We start from the raw sequence: 12,361 nt of genomic DNA, 5'->3' as shown, positions 1-12,361 counted from the left end.
GACTCAAAAACGTGGATGAACGTCTGCTACTCTGAGGTTCTAACGTTGAAAACCATGCCGCCGTAGTACAGACGACCAAGTCGGTAGCTCACCGTGGCTAATATTATCGTCCATCACGTCGTGTAAACAGAGGCACCCATTCTCTGTCTGACAGGCAGAGCCTCACGTGGAGGGGCTCCCTCTATGTAGCGGCTCCCTCTGTGTAGCGGCTCACGGGGATGAGGCCGGGTGCAGCGTTTGGGTGCATCGGGACAAAATGAGAGCAGCTGGGGAGACGGGCGTTCGGCTAAATAATCGTTCCATGGCCACGTTTTCATAATCGTGGGAAGATCCTAATATTCCTGATGAAAAATGCGATAAATTGTAGGAATGCGAAAACAAAGGTTTGCATCTTTAAATGGTACAAAATTGTGCTTAAGTCCCAGTTTGCACCTCTGTGGCAATGCAATATTGGGTGTTAACGCCGGCTTTGTCAGTACTGGGTGGAGAAAATGTAAATGTCTTTGTTTAGAATATGCAACGTGAATTATCCAACTTCAAAGCAACATAGTTGATACCAATGGCTTCTCTTTAAACACACTGTATATGTGTATATACAGGTGATAAAAAGCTTCAACTTTGTGTGAAAATCTATCTACACTATATATATTGTATCTATATATATAGTTGAGCTCATAGTTCTACGTTGTGTTGCTGAGCCCCAAACAACATTTCCCCTGTGTGTGATTGTGAGTGCAGCAGAGGTGCTGTTGTCTCTGTTGTGGCTGTGCTCCATTAGGCAGAGGTCACCAGCTTTCCCCCGCTTTGAGTGCTTCATCGGTGCGGCTTTGATGAAAAGCGCCTTGATGATCCGCTGCAGCAAAACACACGTGTGCAGCTTCCAGCTGAATGTGTCATGGAGTGATAAAGAAAGCGTCTGCTTTACAATCGGACTTGTGTCATTTGCTCAAACTCTGTCAGCAAATTGTTATTTAACAACTGGCGGTGTGTGTTATCAGCGCCAAACCCGCACTGTGTAAAAAGCGCCTGAAGGTGCTGCGTCGCCAGGCTTTGACAAAGTGCTTGACGGTGGCTCCGATTATGACTGCGAGGCTAATGTCGTCTGATAAGGCTGCGTGTGTAATTAAGCTGTTTCCGTGCGGCGTTATCTCCCACAAGGTGAGGCCCGGCTGCTGGGGAGAGATGGAGCTGTTAGTCAATGAGGACAGAGAAGTCCCAGTCTTTTCTCTCTTTAGACGTTTTCTGTTTGCTTGTTTGTTTCTTCCCCAACGTACACTGCAAATATTGTAAGTTAGTTTCCTGCCAAAGAGTCAACATCAGGCCTCAGACGGCTGTGAGTTCACAGTGTAACATGACATCTACCGTAGACGGAAGGTATAGACAACGAAAAATGAAACATTAGAGCCTTTTGCCACTGGCGCAGCTCTGGTTCTGCTAATGCAATGTGAGCAGACTGGCATGTTCAGATGGGAAAATAACTGGTAGGTTGGTTGGAAGTTGGTTTGACCATGCGAACTGTCCCTTTATTGGTGGGTGTGTCATATTCTTTGTTTACAATATGAGACCGAAGACGACTGTAAATTATGTTAAACTCCGCTACATGAACTCAGCCAACAGTCATGTCCCCATAACAAGTCGTCTATAAACCTATACACCTCAGTTTGTTTTTTTTAGTGTATCTTGCATCATCTTTTTCTAAAACATTCAGACTTCAGAGTCAGGTCACGTTCAGGATGACAAAACCCCTCACTCTTCGACCCACACCTAGCTGCACCGTGTTTCATGACGTCTGAAATGAGTGAAAGGTCAAAGCTGTCTAGACACAATCAGTTGTGTGTAGAAAAATATTTAGACTATACATCTGAAAAATGCACTGTCTTCACAAAGAGGACAGGTGTGACTTGGAAGGATGATCAGGAAAGGTTGAGGTGGGGGATGCCGACTTGCTTGGCAGCCCCAAAAGACAAAGAAGAAAGACTGTACGTGAAGAAGCCTCTTTTCACACTGTACTATGAGGTTATGGACAAAGAGCCAAAAGTGGCCCCTGGCTGCACAATGCTGAGGCTTGGACAGTCCACTTTTGGGAGACTGATTAATTTTCTTTGTGTTGCTCTGACATTGTCTCTTCTGTACTATTGAACTCCACAGTGACATCTGGAGCTGTAGAATCCCTCCTGGCCAAACGCCGCAACACCTGACACTGTCTCCATTGAGAGATGATGCCTTGCTATTGAGATCAAGAAAATGAAGCGTTATCTCTGTAGTCTTCCCCTCCCTGTGGCCCCCGGAGGCAGGTTCCCCGCTCGACTCTGCTGCGCCAATCACGCGCTTGCTTCTCTCCAAGGAGTCTGAAATCTGGAGGCTCGCAGCATGTGCACGGGAAGGAGCATAAACCCTGGAGGGGAGCTTAAAGAAAAGGGGAGCTTTTGGAGATTTTGAATGTCGGCGTGTGTGCAGGCGGGGGTTGTTGTGTAAGTACTGCTGAGCAAAGCTATAGATTACTGTGTCTGTCAGCTGCGATTGCCACCGCTGATGAGCTCCTACATGGTATCATTTGGTATCGATTCGCCACTGAACGCAAACTCACAAAGGCTGTTGGTGGAGATGGTCAGCACCGAAGGCTACTGGTGATTTAGCTGTCACCTCAAAGTGATGGCTCATCACGGCGTGCCAGATCAATGGCCTCGGCCGCAGAAGCTGAGTCAAAAGCAAACATCACCTTAAGTGCGGATTGGAGTGACTGACTGCTGGATGAAGTGTCTGCCCCAACTTTTCCTGCCACCAAAGAAAAACAACATTGCAAATTGTGACGATTGGCTCGCTCAAGTTCAAACTGTTTTGGGGAAATGTCTGAGATGGAATGGGATACGTGTAGTGTCATTCAAGAGGCAGAGAAAAGGAGATGTATAAATGGGAGATTTGACCTCAGCATAAAAAACGCACCTCATTTTATTTATTTACATTTCAAATGGCAGGTTTTCGAAAATGTTTTGGTGGATTCTGTTGACATTAGCCAAAGTGCTGCCCATCATCCGTGAAGATAGCTGTACCAGGCTTTAACTATTCCCTTTTCTTTGGAGTATAGCTGGTGCGTCAGTCAAGAATGTCCTCGACATTCAGGAGAGCTGAAAGAGTAACGCCAACAAACATCAAACTTTCTTAAGTGGTTGAAACCATCTTGCTTGCATCGGACCTACAACCTTCGTGCCGTGTGGCGAATGCCGTAACCACTATGTTGCTTTGCTTCGTTTCTAGATCTGTCACAAAACCAATATCAATACACAAGTATTAGTGTCCCATACTTACATACATAACTTTGTTACCTGAAGAAGAAATGGCTCTGTCATTTCTCTTCAGCAATACATGCAACTCCAGTTGGAAAAACATCAGTAGAATCGAAGACTTGGGTCTGAAAGAAAGAAAATTCCACAAAAAAAAAAATCAGCCAGTGACTATTTATACAGTATAGTGGAGCAAAAGTACTTGGATGCTTGAGGTTTTCAGGGGACTGGGATGTGTGAATGTAAAAGCAGGTATGGAAATAAAACAATGCTGTCCTCTTTTGTAAACGCATGCATCAACTTGACAGTTAAAGTCAGGTTTGCAGCGTCAGGAAGTCACTACCTGGCTTGTGACGACAAAACCTGTTCTCCAGATCTGTCCTTGTTTCCTTTTCATCGGGATTCTAATTGTGTCGCCTGAATCGGGTGATGTATTGAAACAGGCTGCGCCTTGCTATTTTGTGGATGTGTCCCATTATGCAAAATAATGCAGAGTCGTTGTGTCTATTAATTTAAATGACGGAATATCCATATTATTCAAAATCATGCGTCTTTACAAGGACAGCGCGATCGGCCCCTCAGGCTCTGCCCCCCCGCCCACCCCCGCTTGTTCCCCGGATACCACCCTGGCGATTATTCACAGCACCTTGTCTCTATCACAGCATCTGTAAAAACTAAGCACGATTATCCTAAAATTAATGAGCCATATCCATCCCATTACGTTTATCTGTTTAGTGGTGTTTGGGGCCTTCCTTTAGGGCCTCCTGCATGCTCTTCTGTTCATATTTATAACCCCGGCTTTTTATTAGTGGCGTCGCGGGGTGCTAACAGTTGGGAGGCAAGCCTGAGCTTTGATGGTGATGGCAGGCGGCCGAGGCACGGGCCAATCGTGCGAGGAGGTGACAGCGGCGGGAGAGAATCAGCTGCCGCGGAAAGTGGGGAGGAGAGACGCAGCTGAGAGGAGGGGAAGCTGTTTCCTCTCCTCTTCGGTTAGGACTGAGAAAGCAAATTAAAAGTGAGTGATGCGGGACCAAGTCAGCGCTCACAGGCAGTTGCGACAAGCTAGCATTGTGATGAGCGAATATTTGTCTCACCTACTGTATTTCAAGCCTCGCTAACCCGAGGTGTGTCGCACGTGCGCGAGAGTCGGAGCTTGTTTTGGTGCTCAGATAGAAAGCCTTTGCCTTTGGGTGGATTTCTCCTCCTTAATTGGCTTCCCGCTTATAAGGGGCTTTCCTACTAATGAGCTGTTGTTAAAACAAAGCAAAAGTGGGCGTTTAAGACGAATAAATATACTTGCCAAAGAAGCATTCCGGATCATCTCCTGGCAAGGAAAACGGCAAACGGCGCGTCCCAAAAACTCAATCGTCAAACGCCAATTGCTGGTTCTTAAATAAATGTTCGTTTTGTCTCATTTTGTGCAGAACGGAACCAAAGTGCACTTGAGATCTGAATGAAGTGGCAGCTGAGAATCATCATGCTAATGAGGTGCTTTGCTCATCAACCGAGGAGGAAATAACCTTGTTTGTGATGAGTTAACAACCAAAATGCTCGACGCAATTAAGCACTCTGACTGCTCAGGGAGTGTGTTTGGACTCCACTGATTCACCGACCAGTATTGGCAGTTTTCCTTACTTGAACTGCTCCGTTTCCCCTGTTGTTCCACTGGGTGTAAATATGGAATTCAATTGGATATAAATGGATCTAAAGCTATTAAAGGCATCATGTGAGGAACAACTGTGTTACATTATGGGCACAGATCATTGATTATCGGTCCACTCTGGAGAAAAATGATTTCACACCAATATGTTCCGTATAGAAAATGCATTGCCGATAGCAACCAAATAAAACACAGATGCATTCATTGCCATGTGTCTAGCGGATGTGTCAACAACCCGCAGCTCTTCAACATGCGCACGCAGACAGAGGCGGCTTTAGGCACAGTTAAACTGGGCGGCAATCTGATGGTGGCTTCCTTAAACATAGACTGCACTTGTTCCACAGCAGTGTTTCAGAGTGCAGTAGATGCACATACCTGCAACAGCTACGGCAACTCCATAGGGACCAAACAGACTGTTACATCACTCGTCTACGAAGGAAACGACATACCAGTGAAATGTTTTTAAGGCAGCATGAATCACATCTTGCACAGTCTTTCTCTTTTTTTATGGAGTCACACATCAAGACTGGCTTCTGAGCCAGAAACGTTTATGTAAATACCATTTCGGAGTCGGAGGTCACGCTTGCAACTGCATGTTTCTTATTTGATGCATACGTGGTGATATTGTTTAATGGAGCTGAGCTAGCTCTGACTCCCTGTGACTCAAAATATTTGACAATTAACCGGGCAACCCCAGCAGAATCTTTGTAGTTCCTGCATCTGTAGTTCAGCTCAACAAACAAGGGCTTTTTATAGAAGCGACAACTGGTCATTTTACGTGGACCACTTCATACGTCTATCTGCTAAACGTTCTGTGCAAGGCTGCAGTAGCATTTATTTTGCTTCATTGCTTCAGTTCACGTACAAGTCAGTTCAGTCTGGTGCGCAATTTAAAGGGAAATGATTGTGTAGCCAATTAATGTAATGAAAAGTCACCAACTGGCTCTGTCATGAAATGGTTGGCAGAAAATAGTTCATAGTTAATAATAAATATCTCCTTTGAAAAGATTTGCAGGGCCTGGATTTGTGCTATTGAAATGGGAATCAAGCAAAAATGTATCCTATTCCAGGATATTAAGGACTGTAATGGGGGTGTTTTAGTGAGGGACCCTTTTTTTGGAGGTCCAGTTGCTAGAACAGTCGCTGGATTGTCTCAGCTTATCCTGGCAAGCGTGAAGGAATCATCCCAAAAGCCTTTTAGAAAATGGATCCTGGCTTTGTGCTAAGCCAATTGATGCCGGCCAGATCGGCTGCCATCCAAGGAGCTATTGTCTGATGATTTTTGGCTCTTTTTTTTCTTGCCCTCAAACAACTGAAGTTAAAAGCTTCCTTAACACAACCAGATCAGTTTGTTTACGTGCGTGTGTGGGTGTTCGCACGAAGCTTGGTGATTGCTGCCAATATAGTTGTGCAGCTCTGTCCGACGTGCACTGATGAAAGGAACGCGAAGCGCCATAATTGACGTCGTGGTGCGGCCGCATGACTGGAGTCACACATGAACTGCTGATCAAATATGTGACCTTCTCTGGAACAATGTTAATGTCACCTCCTGGGGGAAGGAAAAAAGGATGGGAGGTTCTTGAGGGGGTGAAAATGTGTGGCACATAAATCAGCCTTCCACACACACCTTAGCCAGGCTCTGGCCTGGTGTGGGTTGTAACCTTACAACTGTGCATGAACCCCTCATGTGTGCGAAGCTCGCGGCGTGCCCACTGACAGCATCCTGATGCGCCAAATGTCACACTTCTAAAAAGGATTCGCCCCCCACGGAGAAAATGAAGTCAAGACCTTCCTGCGCTCATCCTGCCGCTCTTCTTGTCCCGCCATCACTCTCCTCCTCCTTCTCCACCCTCTCACTTATCCATTTCTATCCTCTTTTCCGCTCCCTTGAACTATCTCTACCTTACACACTCACCTTGGTTTGCAGTCCTCAGCGTTTTGCAGAATAAAGTCCCCTTTAACAGGACTCTTCTAAGCGGATAATTAGGCCTCACCTTGGGAGAGAAGGAGACGACAATGAGAAGAAGAGAAGGAGACAAACTTTTTTTTTTTGTATGTGTATCCGTTGGCAAAATGTCAAAACGAGAAGGGGAGTTGCATTCGGGGGTCTTTATATATCACCATTTGTTTAGGTCTGTCTGGCAGCCACACAATCGACTCTGTGTGTCAAGGGTCAGTGCCAGCTCCCTTTCATCATGTCTTTGGGTTATAAATGTTTAATTTTGCTGTGGAAAAAAAGGTGCTGCTCTGCGATGATGGCCATGACTGCGACAAAAGCCCATTTCTCACCCTTTTTCTTTACCATTCCTGAGGATCCAACAATGTCCTTTGCCAAGGGAGCTACAGTTCTTGTATCGGCCTGTGCAAGGGGACAACGTTCAGACTCCCTTCTCAAAAGGAGCTCACCTATCATTGTGACCTTCTCCCATGTTTGTTCTTGCTGAAGGTCCCTGCAGGTCTGGGGTCTTCAGATTCTCCCAATTTTGCCGCCCAATTAGCTTGTGCCGAATCGCATATAAATTGTGGGAGTAAAGTTTTCCACCTCTCACTAGTACTTTGGAGTCTCGTTGTGGATGCCAGTCTATGCATTTGATGAATGTTTCTCTTTATCCATTTACTGGCCAAGAATTTATTAAATACAGTGGTACCTCGGTTTTCGAACGTCCCAGACTTCGAACAAATCGGAGTTCGAACAAAAATTTCAAGATTTTTTTGCTTCTGATTTCGAACAAAAATCCAGAACTCGAACGCCCCCGAAAAAAGCCGGAAAAAACATAACGTGCGCGGACCGATCAGCTGACCCACGACGCGCTTTGTTATTGTGTATAATGCAGCCTCTGTATGCAGACGTGTCCCGTTAGCTACATTTACTGACTGTTTTTTCTTCATATTGAGGCATAAAACCTTTCCTGTCTCTGCACTGGACCCTGGTAGAGTGTCACAGGGGAGGTGCTCGCTCTCCACACCTCCGAGGCTGGAGCGCTCACTCCAGGGTTTGATGTCCTGTTGTGGGCTGGAGCTGGGACAGGGATGAGGCGAGTCTGGGACAGAGCGTTACTTGGTTTATGACTTTGTCACAGCCAAACTGCACAGAAGCGCACATTCAGAGCTGGACACGCACCGGGCACCTCTTCACTTCTGGAGAGACGTCACTCACTCGGCAACCCCTCCCACATGCAGCGGCCACACACATAGACGAACAGTGCACCTGCAGCAGACACTCTACATTCACTCCTACAAAAGCCTATTTTAAGGCTTGGAACGCATTGTTTCTTTTTCCATTCATTGTAATGGGAAAAATCGATTCAAACAAATCGCTTCTCGAACGGCCGTCTGGAACGGATTGTGGTCGAGAACCGAGGTACCACTGTAATCGTACATCTGTGAGCACCTACTAGGATTTCAAGCAGTGATGAATGTCTTCCCCAAATACTTACATCCTTTGAACTTGTGTGAATCGTGCAGTGACAACAGATACAAAGAGCAGAGTGGTATTTTCCAGATGGAGTCTACAGTGACTGGGGTCACTGACGGCCCAGACAACCGTGCTACTGCGTTAGTCCAGCTAAGTTTCAAATGCATGAAAACTGACTGACTGCTGGAGAGAAATTAGAGTTTCCCTTTGTCGGACTATTCAACCTGGATATTGCGGCTAATAGCTGGACTGAGCTAGCACGTAGCCAGTAGCTGAACTATAACCACACTGTGTGGTGTGCGGCTACGCGAGCTTCAGCTATGCAGCAGAAGTAAAGGTCTATGATATCTAATAACATTCAAATCGAGAAGTCATAAGTGGAACCTGATGCAATGAGTGTGTTCCTCGGCAAACACATGACAAACCTGATATCAGCTGTGTTTTGGAACTCCTGATGACGATGAGCTGCAGATTTGTCTTCAACTTCCTCCACTCAGGTCATTTTGATTGTTAGTTTAGATAAGAAGATCAGAAAATGTAATTTGTTGATTCAAGGAGACGACATTAAAACCTTGTTAGCAACCGTTAGCATAGTTGCTAAGCTAGTCAAGGCCCACGACGGTGATCAAAAGAGCAACTCTATTTTAACTCTTTACATACTCCACATCTCTCATCCTTAAATACATAGACAACACAATCTCAGGAATGTTTCAATTTATTCAGAAATGTGCAAGTGTAATTCCAAAACCTTTGAAGATGATCACCGCTCCATGACAGTGACGGCGTTGAGCCATCGCTCGCAGATTCTGGACCCCTAAGTGAAACCAGTTCTTCAGTCGGCACCATCGCTGTCTACTCAGCTCATTAGAACAGTCTGAAAAGGCTCCTTGCTACCTGTCAGCTGCCATTGCTCTTCCTCTACTGACAGAGGAACCGGAAGGACTGAAGGTCCCATATTCAGTAAGTCACTGCATATAAACCGGGAGAACAAGATGCAGTTGGACTCGGCGGATTAATTGAGCTATTGCCTTAGTCGGGCCACTCTTTGCAAGTCAGTGACACTGGGCATTACACATTTCCTACCACTATTAATTCCTCTCCATTGCGATGCAGGCTCTGGTGTTTACATGGTTAAGAAATAATATTTGTTTTTAAATTCACAGCTGCAATTCATTTATATTAATATTTAATGTAATGCTGACAAAGGTACAAGCAAGTGCAATGGACTTCCTGCTTAAATACTCTATTGTCATTGTGGCAGGATTTGCTTTACTCATGGTCCAACTCATCTAACACAAGTCTAAACCCCCCAATATATCATTGCCAGATGTCAAGTAGATATAGTATAGTAGTTGATATAGCCCCTGGCACCAGTGAGTTTTTTTTGTCTGGTATTCTCTCAGACAGCTATAAACAATGGGCCTCATGGAAGGCATGTGTCCATTGTGCAAGGTGGGAATGGGGTACTGTAGTATGTACTAATGATGAAATGAATGAAATGTGCTTTTATGCATGTTTGTCATGAAACTGGATATGAATGGTCATCAAGTTCAATATTTCTAAATGAACAGCTCTGGTTCTTCAGGTTACAGGAAAACAATTGGGCTGGGTTGCCAATATAACAGCCCACTTTTCCTCGACCAAGTACTGCCTCTCCAGAACTGGCACTGCTCAAAATATATGGCAGTGTTTTGGCTTCACTTGCTATATGTATTTGATGAAACAAAATGTTTAATTGGTGTAAATAGACTGACAGCACATTTTTCAAAAGCATCCATAATAACTAGGTGTTTCTCCCGCCCAAAAGGGAGAGCCGTTTTCGGTGTATCCGGAAAGGCAGTGAGCTGGATGATAAACAGCTCTGATGTGTTCAGCCTGCACAACCTTATTTCTGATAATGGAAGCAGCTATTCCATCTGTCAGTGCCTATTTACACACAAATGAAGTAGCAAGTAACACGCACCCAGTGGAGCTGCTCGCCTCCATCTCAGCTGTCAAAACGGGTTAGTGGTTACACGTGAAACACAACGATCCCTGGGATCAAACCAACACCTTTGGCTCCAACATAATAACTTCATTCTTGGCCGTGGTGTGGCTTTTCCTCCCAACAACCTCTTGGTGAAGTAATAGACTTCTCCGGATGCCAGTTCATCTAAACTGGGGGATGCAGCGTTTTTGCTGTTTGCCCTCCACAGAGCTGGAGTCATGGGGATGAAGCGGACCATAAATACAACTGCATAAATCACGCTCAGTGGAAGCTGCCGCTCACAAACCTGTCAAAGCTCTATAAAATTTGCTTTAATAGGATTTCTTGTACAGTTTAGGACTTCTCACCACTTGCCTCGCTTTCGTTCCGCACTACAGCGGTAGCAATCCATCACTGTGTAATCAGCTGCCAGGTATTTGCTGGCTGCCTGGGTGGCTCATGTGACAACTCCAGAGATGCCAGCTTCTCTGTCTGAGCTGAGGTTAGCATGCAGATTTCCTTTCTGTCGCTTGTCAAGGAGCACGAGGTGATCCGAGTTTCTCTCGTCTCAAGTCTCGTGTTTTTGGCTGAAAGATGTTATCAGCTCACCGCACTTTCAGAGGTTGTGGTACGCTGAAAAATACTTCAAGATATTTGCTTGTGTGTTTTGTGTGTGCATAACTGTGCGTGTGTTTGTGACACAAAGACCAGCCCCAGAAGAAACATCAACTTCTCTTATTATCAATTGACAGCTGCTTGGTATATGAATAATATTTAGACTGCTCTTGGCTATGGTTATAGTGAACAGTAATGTACAATATGCAGGCTTTTAGCTAGTATTTTGAAACAAGGCGAAACATTTATTTGTACAAAAATAACTATAAAAAAAAACATCTGAGTCGAATAATGGTTAGCAGAGATGAACTCAGCAGCTGTTGCCACAGTAACACTTTCAGATGCAGGAGTCTCCTGGGCAGCTGTTTGACTCAGCTGACCCTGATTCATTTAAAAAAAAAAACATATTTTTATGATTCTTTCCCGTTCTACAAGCTAAATGTGTACAGTTTTGTTCATATTTTTTCACATATTTATGCAAGATAAGCAACAGTTGTATCAGCTACGTATCTGTTTTCTAAACTTTCACTCATTTAAACATTCATTTATTCGAAAAGGTTTCCATGCCATGAGTGTCACGACTCACAAGATGTGGATTACCTCGAGATTACACCGGTAAACAAACATGGAGACCGTGATGGCCCAGCTACAGGTGCAAAAGGGTCTGGAATTGGCTAATTCAGTTCATATTGGACACCATACAATCCACAATGTTATTCATTAAAACATGTTCTTTTGAAAAAGCTCCTTGACTGAGCATGAGTAGTTTTCTGCAAAACCAGTTGTCCAGGTCATGTCTGTGGGACTGGCCGCAGGAGACTCAATTCACGTCCCTCTCTCTCACAGCCACAAAAACACTTCTTCATCTTCCAATAGAACGGTTATCCACAGCTAGAAAGTTGCTCAGTGGACAGGGCGGAGGTGAGGAAGGCCACTTTTGCGTCCTATACTGACCGAAGTCAGCCTTCATTGTTGCATGTTGGCGTATAAAGGTCCGACCTTTGTAGCATTCCAGGTGGCAGATGGAGCATGAGTCACTGGGGAAATGTTCGAATGCTGTATTAAACTGTATTGGATGTCATTTTGAGAGTCTTCAAATAGCAATAGACACATTCTTATACGTAGAACAAAAGGAGCGCCACTCCATGGCTTGCTCTACCTAACCTCAACTGCTGTCTATTTCTGGGTGACGTCCTGTCATTTGCCACGGTAGGCGGAACATGTGCTTCATTTGAAACCCTGATGTGTCAACTGACTAGACACAAAAGTCCAGTTTCCCAACGTCAATATGTCACACCTCTGGAGTGAGGATCCCATGATCCTTTGCAGGTTACATGAACGCGTGATGTCAGTTTCAATGACGCAAAGAGAGGTGTAGGCAGAGTGTATGAAATAAGTGTCCAACCAATTTCCCTTCTCTGTTT

General features: G+C 45.0%; 1 protein-coding gene across 1 annotated transcript in view; it reads left to right on the top strand.

Annotated features, from left to right (window-relative positions):
- Positions 1-12,361, top strand: part of klf7a (Kruppel-like factor 7a) — a 47,619-nt gene that overhangs the window by 17,972 nt on the left and 17,286 nt on the right. The gene's annotated exons all lie outside the window — the stretch shown is intronic.

Source organism: Synchiropus splendidus, chromosome 1, assembly GCF_027744825.2.
Source record: "Synchiropus splendidus isolate RoL2022-P1 chromosome 1, RoL_Sspl_1.0, whole genome shotgun sequence".
NCBI classification, from domain to species: domain Eukaryota; kingdom Metazoa; phylum Chordata; class Actinopteri; order Syngnathiformes; family Callionymidae; genus Synchiropus; species Synchiropus splendidus.
Note: the sequence above shows the minus strand (reverse complement) of the source record. Positions and strands in the feature narration are given on the sequence as shown.